At 48.4% G+C, this 14130-nt stretch overlaps 1 long non-coding RNA gene across 1 annotated transcript in view; it reads right to left on the minus strand.

The window, feature by feature from the left end:
* Positions 1-8770: 8770 nt before the first annotated feature.
* Positions 8771-14130, minus strand: part of LOC122210124 — a 29969-nt gene continuing 24609 nt past the window's right edge. The window contains exons 3-5 of the long non-coding RNA XR_006197919.1: positions 13105-13576; positions 12566-12731; positions 8771-9541 (exon numbers count right to left, since the gene is read on the minus strand). This is a non-coding gene — a long non-coding RNA (uncharacterized LOC122210124). The remainder of the gene's footprint in view (positions 9542-12565; positions 12732-13104; positions 13577-14130) is intronic.

Genomic DNA, 14130 nt, shown 5'->3' on the forward strand with positions numbered 1-14130 from the left:
ATGCTTGCCAAGCGTGATCGGCCCGTAGTATTGCCCGTCACATTGGGACGAAAGCTTCCCCCAGTTGTAAGGGTCTCCGACACCTTACGAGCCAGTTGGGGAATATGTGGGGGGGTTGTGAATGAGCCCCTGAACTCACACTAGACCCCCTGGGTAGATTCCCAAAGCAAACCCGACCTGGAGCTTTCAGTTGACTTAGAATGGCAGGGAATGCGCGGGGCTGCCTCTGTTAAGGAAAGAGAGGGAAGAAGTGAATAGATATGAACGCTACCTGCTAAAGACAAATGGGAAAGGGATTCCAGGGCACTCGAATTACCCAAACACACACAGGGTCCCTCCGCTCCTTCCTACCAGCTTGTGGGAACAAAATGATACGACTGAACGTGCCCACCTCCGCGAGAAAGGGCATCAGGCCGCCTTGTCAACTCGCCGCCGTCTCTTTCATATACGTCCGTGGTCCCAGGAACACCTGTCGTGGGAGGGCAGGGTCGGAATGAGGACATCCAGTGGCATCCCCGCGTCTGGGAATTAAGTGCTCCGAAGGGAGCGAGCAGGGGCCATTCCTCTCCAGGAGGAGGTCTTTCCCTGGGGTTTGTAATCATAAATCCGGAGGGAGGAAAAAAAAAAAATATCTTTCATTTTCCCTTACCGCTAAGTGGGACGTAGCCTTTCCTTCCATTACGGACACAGACAGCACACTGCCATAGCCCGTGCGGGACCTGGGAGTCTCTCCCTAATAAAATCACAGATATTTTCAGATCACATGGTGCGTGGGTGGATATCACGAGAGATCAGTCATGTTCGTCATGACTTCAGCTTTAGGCTCATGGTTAGAGCCTAACCACAGCCAGAGTGCGTGACCCACGTGTTAATGGAGAAGCCGATCCGTTTACCGTGCCACGCATTTGTGTTGGTAACGTGGAGATAAATGGTTTAAGGGTCACTGGCTCCTTCTTGAATCCATTCTACGTGATTTGTGTTCTTTAAGAATGGGCTTCTGGGAAGGGGACTGTAGGGCTCCCAGACTCTCAGGGGTCCTGGGCTTCAGTTGGGTGGAACAAGCCTGCTGCCTATGAACCAAAGCATTAGGACCTTGCATAACAGAACACGCTCTACCCACGGGAAAATGTGATTCTTTCAATGTGTTTCGTATAGATTTTTTTTTTAACGTTGATGTATTTTTGAAAGAGACAGAGCATGAGCAAGCAGGGGAGGGGCGGAGAGAGAGGGAGACAGAGAATCCAAAGCAGGCTCCAGGCTCCGGGCCGTCAGCCCAGAACCCGACGCGGGGCTCGAACCCCTGAACCGCGAGATCATGACCTGAGCCAAAGTCGGGCGCTTAACCGACGGAGCCACGCAGGCGCCCCCTAAACATTTTTTCCACCCAATGAGGTGGAATTTGAGCGTCTGCTCTGCGTAGGACAGGACGCAATGTATTCATTAATGGTGTTGGGGGAGTGGGTACTCTGCACAGCCCATCCTGTGCCAGCTCCAGGGATCTAGTTTGAACCCGGGTGTGGTCCTTTACAAAGAAACTTGAGTCTCTTTATCTTGGGGTCCCCAGTTGCCTAGCAGAGGATCTCGACTTACCTGACATGCACACTCCTTATAGCCGAACTTCAGTTAAATAAATAAATGGCTTACTTACACCTTGACATTTTGGAGATGTCAAAAACGAGAAGAAGTAGAGTTCTCGGTATTGCCCGTGGCAGGATTCAGTGCTTGCCTTTGAAAGCATGACGCAGAGCTCGCAGAGAGAATGAATCTGCCCGGCTGGAGAGATATGTGGGTCTACGTTTGACAAATCGATTCCCTTTCTCGAAGGAGGAGGAGGAGGGAGGCTCCCGGGGAGGGCAGGCAGCTCATTTAACCACCGGCAAAGCGGGGCGCCAGAGGTCTTGCAGAGTCAAGGGGCCCCCCTCGCGCGGACGTTTAATGACATCCTCCCCTCCGCCTGCGGGACCGGCCTCCGCCCTCAGTCTTGCAGCCTCGGAAACATCTCGAGGCCGAAAGGCGCCGAGCGCTCTGCTAAACAGGAGAAATGCCCCCCGCCCTTGGATCCCAGGAGCCCAGACAGTAGTCGCCTTCCTCCTGTTCCTTCAGCCAACCGCCTGTCCCCCGGGGGCCTCTCCCTCTAGTGCCCCTGATTGGAGTCACTTGCCTCTTCCTTGCAGGCAGAAGGAGCTAGCTTTTTGGTACCCAGGCCCGTGACAGGCAATATGGTTTCAAATCAACAGGAGCACTTGAAGAGGCAGTGGACCGTAAGGGTGAAGAGTGTGGCTTCAGGGGCGCCCGGGGGGCTCCGTCGGTTAAGCGTCCGGCTCTTGGTTTCAGCCCAGGTCGCGACCTCGAGATTCGGGAGTTCGAGCCCCGCGTCGGGCTCTTTGCTGATAGCACAGAGCCTGCTTGGGATTTTCTTTCTCCCTCTCTCTCGGCCCCTCCACGGCTCCCGCGCGCGCTCTCTCTCTCTTAAAATAAATAGATAAACTTACAAAAAAAAATAGTAATAGTGATAAGAGCGTGGGTTCAAAGCGTAATTCTGCCACTCCGGAGCAGCGTGATCTTAGGCAGGTTTCTCAACCTCTCTGTGCCTCAGTCTCCCCATGTATTAAAAAAGGCGATTCGTTACAGTACCCACTTCAGAGGGTTATCGGAATTCAATTAGGTCATACGTACAGAGCCCTACAGAAAGGGCAGTACAGAAACTGGTAGACATCCGCTGTTGGAATGGCGAGAAAAGCAGGATGCAGCTCCCACACGCACCTCCAAGATGAGGCATGAACTTGGGATTCCAGGGGGCCTGCGGGGAAGGAGCGTTCGTCAGGCCGAACGGATGGACGCCCCCATTACGGCAGGGCTGGTGTCGTAAACATGCCGTGAGACTCTTACCTGCTATGACCTATAATCCGGGTCGTACCTTGTAGCTCTAGAGAAGTAAGTTGCCAGACGAAACGAGTGTGGTGGGTCGCCACTGGCTTCCTTTGGGGGGTGATAAAGGGTTAGGGTTAGGGTTACCGCGTTACCTTGAAATCGGTGATCACCGTTTCTCTCCGATTTGTGACCATCGAGCAAATATAACGAAGAGATAAAACTTGGCTGCTTTCCTCCACGCAAACTGCCCACTCTCCGCCCGGGGTCTGGGAGCGGAGTGCCGAAACCCCAGAAATTACAGGTTCAGAATGTGGCTGTTACAAGGTGACAGCGTCCCAGGCGCGAGAGTCACGGGGGTTGTGGCTGTGCCCAAGGGCCGGCAGGTAGGCTCCTTGGAAGGCACAAACCAGTGAATTTTCAGGTTGCGTGAGTAGCAGTTGAACGTCAGGCCAGGGAGATGATGGGCCCTTTGCACTTGCCCTTGTGAGATACCGTCTGGCCTACTGTGCTCAGCTGTGGGCACCAAGTTTGGACAAAGAAAAGGCCAGAAGGGGAGCTTCTGGGCTGGCGCGAGCCACGTCCGTGTGACTGAGACACATGCCAGGTTGTGGCTTGCCAACTGGCCAGTCCTTGGCAGAAGACAACTCAGGACGTCGCAGAAGGACAGCAGAGTTGGGCCTGTTGGTGAGTCACAGGCAGATGTCACAGGTTCAGGATTGTTTGGCCATGGCCATACTCAGAAGCTCAGGTCTGCAGGGTCCCAAGGGTGTGATAGGAGCTGGTGGAGGTAACGTCACAGGGACCAGGGCTCAGGAGAAGGACTCTGGTCCCTAGGATGGAGGGTAGGGTATAAGGCTGGGAGCTAAAGCCAGCTGGAAGTTTTGGACAGAAGACTGGAGGTGGTAAGGTAGGAGATGAGCTAAGACGGGGAACCAAACACAGGCCATGAGTATAGAGAGTACAGAGTAGTTCTCTTCTGATTTCAATAATATTTATTTGCATACTGATTCATTTATTGGTAAAAGTAGAGCGAAGCTTCGTGAGCCCAAGACCGAACCCCAAATGAGGCCAACTAACCCACATCTACTCGTCTCTTCTTTCCTTCTCTCATTGGTCTACAGCTGGCGCCATTAAGGGAAATGGCCGAACATCTTCTTGGCTAAGTCACGCTAACTTTACCTGATCATTTCTCTCCTACCTGGCTGCAGACAAAATCTCCAGATGCCTGCCTGGTCTGCCCTGGGGCAATTTTGAACTTCTGCCCTCTCCCGACCCCGGTGTCAGTCCGGGAACGCTTGTTATTGGGCCTCTCAGTGCCCCGGTCCTGGGGCGGCATCTCCTTGCCAAGCTTCTTGGGTCTACTCGGCACGTTTTTAGGACTGACATCGATTCTGTTCCTCCGTGGCTTCCCCCCTGATTTTTTTTTTCCTCCCTATTTCCACAAAACATTAGTTTGCCAATGTCCCATTTTAGAAGGCTTTCAGTCTTTAGAAAAACCCACAGTTCCGTTCTTTTGAATCCGAGAGTGAAAACACACACCTCCGTGTTCCTATCTCCACGAGAAATTACATCCTGATGTGTCACCCCCGACATTAAGTCTGCCTGGCTCATACACCTGCACCCTGTCAGCTGTCTAATTTCTCTTCGCAATTAGTACAACCTGAAGGAAAGATACCTTAACATCTGCTGGGTTTTCAGGCAGCTTATTATAGGAATCCAGCACCTGGATCACCTGTAGTATCTGCGGAGTGTTCCCCGGGAAGAGGGCTCCTGGGGGCTCGAGGCGCATCTACTCATCAGGGAATTGACACAGGCGAGTCTCGTAAATGTCAAAGGAAAGCGCATTCGACGAGATGCTTCCTTTGGTAAGTTTTAAGGGCAACCACGCTCATTCTTAGAAGGCAGTAAAGCCATGCATGAGGGGTAATTCCACAGCAAGCATTAATACATCAAGAAAGGTAAAGAGAGAGGGACGCAGAGAGAGAGACTAGGGAGGGAGAGAAGGGAAGGGAGAGAGAGAGAATGAACCCAAATCGGGGCCGAGCTAGCCGTCCTTTGGAATCGACGCCCGAAGATTCGAGACTTTGCATCGCCGAGGCAGGCGGTAGGCTCTGTGAGGACCACCGGTAGAGTAGGAGAAAAAGGGCCAGTTGCTGGTTCACGTGGGCAATCGTGTGGCACGCAGGCTCTGGGAAAGAAAGGCTTCTGAATTAATCCAAAGGCCGTCAAAAGAGGGCTGACCCTTCGGATTGGTGAGCCCACTCATTAGCTCGGCCCCATAAATATGGGCAATTACATAGATAAGAGAGAAATATGGGTCATAGATCACAGGACGCCGTTGGAATATAACACCCATAAAATCTTAACAACTGTTAATAAATTTTCGTCATGGACAAGTGTTCTAGACAACAAAGTTATTGTCATATCATGCAGTTGGTATGTCATATCATACCAGAGTAAGCCAACGCGGTGATCTGAAAGAAGGCAGTGTAAAATCTCTTCCAACCCATTACCTTGAAAAACAGGGATCGACATTTTTCTCTGATTTGTGACCACTGGACGAACGCAAGATTAAACTTTGCTGCTTTCCTTGGCACAAGCCGCCAACACGCCCGACCAAACACGGAACGAAACCAAACAAAACAACTAAATGATCGAGTGAATCCTACTGTAGCTCAATTATGCCTCCCATCCTACCATTAAGTGGCTATTAATCTGCAAATGTCCTCACCTCTCTCAATTAGCCACCGTGCGCTCACAGCCAGATTCAGAAGCCCGTACCCACAGACGTCAATGCACACGGAGTTTTTAAGAGGACGCGGAACAACGCGGGGGCCCCTAAATGGTCTTGAGAATTGAATGGACAAACTGATGAATCGGCCAAGGAATGAAGAACGGAGTGGATGCAAGAACTTGGAATCCGGTAGGAGAGAAATGAGGGAGTTTGAAGCCCTGTCTATGAATCCCGCTATGAATGCCCGTCTTGAACCAGTAGGCTTTAGAACATTCCTTCTCACTGTGCGATTTACCAGAACAGCCGGACGTCAGTCCCGGGCCATTCCTGCTTCTGCAGGCAGAGAATATGCCTTTCAGTCACACACTCGGGAGGACAGGAGAGCTGTCCCACGGAGTATGGAATAAACAGATTGCACGGGGGGTACTGAGAAGCTGGCTTCTTGTCATTTAGCATGAACGTAGGGCAGTGCTCCGACAGCCATGGGGTCAGAAATTATGTATTCAATATGGTTTCTAGTTCCTGGATGTGAAATACTCATTACCGTGTATTTGAGGACTCATTGACACGTGAGTCCTAGCATCTAGAAAGATAGAAGGACAAACGACCAAGGCAAAAATCTAACAGGGTGTTTTGAGTTTTGAGGCATAATCTAATTATTCTGCTTGCCATGTTTCTTTCAAAGGCATGATAAGTGGGGCGTTTTCCCCTTTCCAAGTCTTCTTATACTCCTTGTTTTAAACAGAATAATTCCGATGATTATGAATGAGAATACATAGTCCCTGGTGGGATCAAGGCTTCTAATTCTCTGTTATCCCATTCATAAACCTTTCCTAGGTAAGCTATCGGTTGAATTCTAGCCTTGAATTATTCCGTGGAAACTGCATTAAAATATCGTGAGGCGTAAGGGAGAGCCCGTAATGCACATTTAGTATTCTTTCAACCTGCTGTTATATGTCACACCTTCTAATCCTTCTCTCTGGCCTCAGCTCAGCTCAGTAATCCCTTCAGTGACACCTACACATGCCTACATACCCATTCTAAATAATCCCTTGCCTTGGGTGAACAACACAAGAAAGTCTTCTTCACATGCCTTCTTCCACAACAAAACTCTGTTTTTAGAGCCATGTGTTTGTTAACTGGATTTATCGTGGTGGTCGTTTTGCCACACATGCAAATATGGAATTGTATCTTTTCAAACCATGAAACAGACTCTTAACCATAGAGAACAAACTGATGGTGGCCAGAGGGGCTGGCGGGGAGGGGGGCAGGCTGGCAGGTGATATAGGGGATGGGGATTAAGGCACTCACTTGTCACGATGAGCACCGGGTGATGTGGGGAAGTGTCGAATCACTATATCATACACCTGAAACTAATATTACCCTGCGTGTTAACGGGCTGGAATTTAAATAAAACCTTAAAAAAAAAAACGTATTCTAATAATGCCGAATGATGACAGATCGTACCTGTGTTTTTATAGCTTAATGTACAGAATTGTCGAATCACTATATCGTACACCTGAAACTAATATTACGCTCTATGTTAACGCACTGGAATTGACATAAAAAATTTTAGAGCCGTTTTTTTAAATGAATGGCTGCTTTCAAGGAAAAGTATAAATAGTATCTCATTAATGGGGACCCAGCCTCAATAATCTTGTACGTGTAACCGGAGTGTGAAAATGCTGCAGCTGATCCCTTACGAGCATAGATAATTTCCACGGTTAACATAGTCATTCTTCTGCCCTGAGGGCATGGGTGGCCCACTTCCGAAGCAGGTGTATTTAAAAGAGTTTGGTTTAAATGGGACCAACTTCGCATGAATTAGCGAATGGAATCCCAGGACGCGTTTGAGTAGCGTTTGAGTAGGAAAAGGCGACTACAAATACAAATAAAAGTGAGAGTTGAGGGAGAACATAAGGTACGTTTGGATGCAACAGAGACGGGAAAATTATTGTGCTCTACTCCTTTCCTGCTGGGAATTATCTGTCTCCCTCTCTTTCTGCCCCTCCCCTACTCGTGTTGTCTCTGTCTCTGTCAAAATAAATAAATAAACTTAAAAAAAAAAAGTCAGAGTCTAGGAATGGAGAAGTGAAAAGATGGAAAGGAGGAGGAGAAAGACAGAGGTGGAAGAGAAAAGAGACAGAAGGAAGAAGAACAAGATCGCCATCTTGAACGTTTTATGACATAATATATGAAAACAAAGCCAAAATCATCTGAGGCCCCGGAGAGTAGAATTAGGAGTGAGAGGAACAGTTTCAAGGAGATTTTTCAGCTTTATACAAGAGAGTATTTTCGGGGGCACCCGGGTGGCCCAGTTGGTTGGGTGTCCAACTCTTGATTTCAGCTCAGGTCGTGATGGGTCGTGAGATCGAGCCCCACGTCAGGCTCTGTGCTGACAGTGCGGAGCCTGCTTGGGATTCTCTCTCTCTCTCTCTCTCTCTCTGCCCCCCCCACTTGTGCTTGTGCTCTCTCTCTCTCTCAAAATAAATAAACAGTTTAAAAAAGAGAGAGTATTTTCTAGTCATCAGCGCTAAAATGAGACATATTATATAATAACGAGCATCCTCTCAGAATTATGCAAGCAGAGGCTGGGTTACCAACCGCCCTGGCTCTTCTTGAAGACACCGCCCCCGAAACTCAGAGATTCATGTGACCACACGAATAGACCACGCCCGTGGAAAAATCCATAACACAAAAAAACATACGGCCCTTTCTACTATGCTCTAAAGTCTCTGTGAACATTGAATTAGTAAATACTGAATTAGTGAATATTGAACCATTGTTCCTAGGGGAAAACCGGGTTCAGTTCCTCTGGTCACGTTTTCATCAAATAGTCAATACATAACCTTGTTTTATGTGTGTTTCTATGTAAAGACAACACATTTAATATGTATTGTTGATTCATTCACATGTTGAACTCATGTCCAATGGCCCTATAACTTACGACTAAATAAGCCTTATCTAACACACATATTTTCTCCTCAAGGGACATCACCGCCTTCTTGCACTTAGGAACACTAGACAGTTCTTTAGAACTCTGCTTGGAGGTCAGGGAAACCACCAACAAAAAAACCACAAAAATGAAAAAAGAAAAAAAAAAAAGGCTCCAGATAGATGGCGAAAAGGACACTTGCCCTCGGCACGAGACCTAAAACACGAAGGCAGAGGGTTGCTTTATTAGACCCTAGCTGGGAACGTGCAAGTTTTTCACCACTTTGCATGTGTCCCTGACTGTCAGAGGTCCATACGTAATTTATTTGGGGGTCACAAATATAGATTAGCGAGTAGGGGAATTTGCCAATATGGAATCTACAAATAATTAGGATCGACTGAACTTGTGGGGAGAGGGGAACAATAATGGGCAAAGCAGACTGAACATTCTACTTCCATTCCCACAACCTCATGGTATAGAGCCGGGGTCCTTTTTGCCTGAACCACAGCTGTCAACCCCTTTGGGCACAGGCAAGGCAGGTCGCTGGCTGGGTTGTCCGAGCCACAAGGATCAAGTGGCTTTGCTGTTTGGTAACAACGGAAAGGTCTCTGACAGACCTCGTTGGGTGGCCTCATGCCGCCATTTTGCTCCTGCCTTGCCCCCTGTCTCTTCAGAAACGCCAGGGGGCGCTGTTGAGCAGAATGTAGACAGAGTAAGGCTCACAACTGGCCCAGAAAAAGAAACTGAGCCTCGGGGGGTGTGAGGCGATTTGTCTCAGATCCAATCAATGGCACATCTTTCCACTTTCTGGCATGGCTTCCAGTCACCGTCAGCATGTGGCCTTCTCGGAAGTAAGAGGATTATTTATGCTCTCCGTAACACAAACTTTTGTCCCATGGAAACTGGCCCACCTTGTAGAGCCTCCACGTCCCTGCTCACCACCTCACATTCACACACGTCTCCAAGATAAGAAAATGCTCGTCACCTTGGGAGTCTCACTCCTTCAAAGACAAAAACACAGATTTCGCATTTCTGAAAACAGGCAGAAACATACAGACGTGAACAGGAAAAGCATTTTGATTTTTTTCCCCCAAGTTCAAACCACTGAGTGGAATTGGAGATCTTTCTAGAAGAGCGGTGGACCTATCACGTCTTCGCCCAGCATCCTGCAAGGGAGTGTGATCGCTTTGTTAGAAATGAAAGCCATAGTTACCTTCTTGTGGATTTGAACGTAATGGCGTGTGCGCACTCGTTATTACCTCCTAGCCTTGCAGAAATTGAGGACTTGGCAGTTAAAAGGATGTGCTACGGCGACATGGCGTCAGTGAACTTTCCGGGGTTGGCCGAGCACTGGCCGGGGTGATGGACGAGACTAGCCAGGAGTGGCCACTGGGACCAGGGTGACGGCCCAACTGTTTTCCTCCAGCCGCCACCACATCAGGAGCCACCTCTCAGCGCTGAGTCTCCAGTGGGGTCAAGGCCGCTGTGTACGGAAGGCTGAGCTGGGGGCACCATTCACTCTCCGGCCTGGCCCAAACCAGAATGTCCTCTGCTCGTGGGAGTGGCCCTCACATGGAACATAGGGGAACATTTCCTCTTGGAGCCCTGCAACCCCATGGCCTGACTTGAAGAAGGGACTCCTGACTTCTGTATCGTTCCTTACACTTTCACAAAGAGAAATTACCTCTTTGGGTTTACTTTTTTCTTATTTTAAACAGAGAGAGAGAGAGAGCATGCACACAAGCAGGGGGGAAGAGGAGAGAGAGAATCTTAAGTTCAGTGCAGAGCCGGACCCGGGGCTCGATCCTATGACCCTGGGATCAAACCCTGAGCCAACATCAAGAGTCAGATGCTCAACCAACTGAGCCACCAGGCGCCCCAAGAAACTATGTCTTTGTTACAAAGATACACAGTCTTCTTCTTGACCTGGGTCCTGTTTATCTCTCCAGGCTCATCCCTCAATGAAATTTTTTTAATTAAAAAAAATATTTTTTTTTTCTGTTTCTTCAGTGAGTCGGGTTCCTTTCGAAAGCCACAGAGCCGTCACCTGTGTCCTCCTTCATGCAGGATGGACTTCTCCTTGCTCGCCCCCTCAGTTTCCCCTATTTCTTCAGAAATCAACCGTGGTATCACCAGGTAGGGCTCTGTTAGCTGAAATCACAGAAACCTTAACTCAACTGGCTTAAAATAGAACAAAGATATGTTATCGCACAAAACAGGAAGTCTCAAGATAAAGGAGTTCTTGGTTTGGTGAATTCAGCTGCTCGACAAGGATATCAAAGACCCTGTTTTTTGGGGTTTTTTTTTTCATCTTTCTGTTTTATTATCCTTTGCCTGTCTTACCAGCTTCTTGATGGGCCACTTGCTGCTAGAGGTCAAGGCAAAAAAGACAAGGTCACAACAACACCCAAGAGGAAGAAAAAGGTGTGCTGTGTGTGTGTATGTGTGTGTGTGTGTGTGTGTGTGTGTGCCCCCCTTGAAGAGTGAGAAAGCAGGGGCATCTGGCTGGCTCAGTCGGTTAAGCGTCCAACTTCAGCTCAGGTCATGAGCCCACTGTTAGTGGGTTCAAGCCCCACATCGGGCTCTGCGCTGACCGTTCGGAGTCTGGAGCCTGCTTCGGATTCTGTGTTTCCCTCTCTCTCTCTCCCCCTTCCTCCCACTCACGCTCTCAAAAATGAATAAACACTAAAAACATTTTTTACAAAGAGTGAGAAAGCATTTCTCAGAATCTTCTATCAGGATTTCTCAATTCTCAGTGACTGGCCTGGTGTAATAAACCCATGCCTAAATCGATCAGCAGCAAGAAAGGGATTACCAGGATTGGATTAGTGAAGCACAGATTACAGGAACAGAATCAGGTCCGCTAGAAAAGAGGATGGTGTTGGGCTGGCAACCAATACTCTTTTCTTCAGGTACCCCCATCCCACCAATTCTGTATTGCTTTAGGTGACCACATGTTGCCTGTGCCCCCCATCGTTGCCTTTCAGAAATCTGAACCCTTTGGGGGCACCTGCGTGGCTCAGTCGGTGAAGCGTCCGACTTTGCCTCAGGTCATGATCTCGTGGTTTGTGAGTTCGAGCCCTGCATCGGGCTCTGTGCTGATGGCTCGGAGCCTGGAGCCTGCTTCGGATTCTGTGTCTCCCTCTCTCCCTGCCTCTCCCCCACTCATGCTCTGCCTCTCTCTGTCAATAATATATAAAGGTCAAAAACATTAAAAAAAAAAAGAAATCTGAACCCTCTATATCATAACTGATTGCTCACGTACATGTCAACCCTAATGGGTTGAGCTGCTTAAAGCTAGACATGCTTGGGGCTTATACATGCTTGGGGCTTATGGATGAATGAATGAATTAATGAATGAATGAGTGAATACATGAATGACTGCACGAATGACAGCTATTGGGTGCATGGCTAAACAACCCTCAAATGTAGGCAATCTTTCCCCCATTCTAAACTTGGAAACACCCCCCTTACGAAGGAGGGAAAGACTCCTCTAGCGTGACTTGTATGGAGCAGAGCCAGAACTTAACTTCAGAAAGTCCGGTTCCAAGTTGAATGTTGGATACTATAGAAATGAGGACAAGGAGGTCGGAGAATTAAATGGCCTGCCAAGCATCCAGAGTGGCAGGGCTGGGAACTTGGTAAAAATCATTTTATTAATGTGCGGAAGGCCATTTCAGATTTTGACTGTAGACACACATGAATAATCCTGAGACTTTTTCTTTCCCTCTTCCTGACTCAAATCCTACTGTGCCTTCAGCTTTTTTCATCCCAGAAACATTTATGTAACAAATGGACCCCGATCTTTGGAGGATTCAGTTTGCAATCCTGACAAATTAAGGACCCCGAAGAATCAATTATTTTTACTTATCTCCCAGACTGAAGGGGAGGAAGCCCTGTAATTCTGGAACTTTGGCTTTGAAACCTCGTGCACGCATTACAGAAAATCCAAGGGAATTAGACAATAAGGATTCTTTCAAAACAGTAGGATTTAAAGGATCTTATTACCTACTTTATAATCTTACCTTAAGGCTGTAGAAAGTATTAATTGGAGCAAAGACATCCAAAAGTCATCCATATTGTTGAAGTCTGTCTTTTAGCTCTTTAATTTGTTACATTGCCTCACCCGCAGCACATCTTTCAGATAAACCTATCCAACTCCTGACTCCCTGGTGTATATATATTCTTTTTCTGGGCACAGAGAAGAAGAAGGAGGGGGGAAGAAAAAGAGCTGAGCCAAGGAAATCAATGGCACTCCAAATCCCATTTCCTGCCCTGATCAGTGGTGATCCCTTTAAGGAAAGTGGGGTAGAAAACAGAGCAGGCTGGCTCCAGGCAAATAGAAAAATCCAAGCATCTCCGGAGGAGGCTTACCTGGGGCCCGCAGCCCCAGCATCCAATTCTTCCTGGAAATAATATACTGTTTCTCCCCGGAAAGTGTGAAATGCTTTAAACTCAATTGGAACGGCTGCACACCCCTCTGATAAATGAAAGCTAGATGTGCTAACCGGATCCTGCTTTTCCTCCCTGGCTGGGCCCTGGGGACCCCCTTCAGCCCACTCACCCGTTTTTATCGAGGGATGGGAAATACATCTTATTTTTTATTCCAAGTAGTCATCGTCGACAACCATCCCGTAAAAAAAACGGCAGGGGGAAGGGAACTTCAGTCTTCAATAAGGGAACAAAAAGCAACATCAACTGCTACTTTAGGGATATTGGTCTTTGTAGAATTTCCTCTCCCCATTCGTAAGAGGCTTCTGGGGGCGCGGGGCTATCACGTGATAGCCCTTGGTAAGTGCTACTTGTCGGAGGGCAGTTGAGGGTACTGAGATATTTCTCAAATTGTGGTCCTTGCGTTGGTCAAAAGTACGCATATTCCCGGATGCCACTCTCCAATCTGTTGAATCTGAAGCTCTGAGGGGTAGGGCCCCAAAGCAGAAATGCCCGAAGCTCTTCGAGTGATTCTCACGTGTGCTGAAGTCCCAAGACCGTTGGCATCATGAATGATGATGACCGTTGGCGTCACGAATCCCGAGCTTTAGGGTCAGAAAGAACAAGGTTTGATGATCCAACGGCCAGCTTAGTACACAAGGGAAATCGACCACTCTGAGGAAAGGAGACACATCTAAGATTCCTTGGCTTGCCTGGGCAAACAAAAGGTGTTTACGAAGACCGGTGGCTCAAAACGCCAGCGTCACAAACATTTTCTAGGCAATAACTAACGAGCTTTATTTCATGAAGGGTCCAGTGCTGTGCTCAGTGTTACACTTACTTGCGTGGTTTCTGTCTTTCTCGACTCCCTTTATTTTATCATAACTTGGGCCCCAGGCACTGCCTTTTGAAACCTACCCATTCTGCGTATGGCCACGTGGTGGACGCCACAGGGTAGCGTCTGCACTGAAACATGACTTGCGTTCAGACGTCCAGCCTCCATGATCACTTGGACACAGGTGGACAGATTCTCAACTCAGAAATAGCCACAGGGCTGACCCGAGAAAGCCTGGGATCTGGGCAGTGGGCGCTCTGACCGGTAAGGATTCCCAAGCCATTTTGAGTCTGGTGAACACCCAGCAGAGCCGAGGCCCCCGCA

The sequence above is a fragment of the Panthera leo genome, chromosome E3 (assembly GCF_018350215.1).
Source record: "Panthera leo isolate Ple1 chromosome E3, P.leo_Ple1_pat1.1, whole genome shotgun sequence".
Lineage (NCBI taxonomy): Eukaryota > Metazoa > Chordata > Mammalia > Carnivora > Felidae > Panthera > Panthera leo.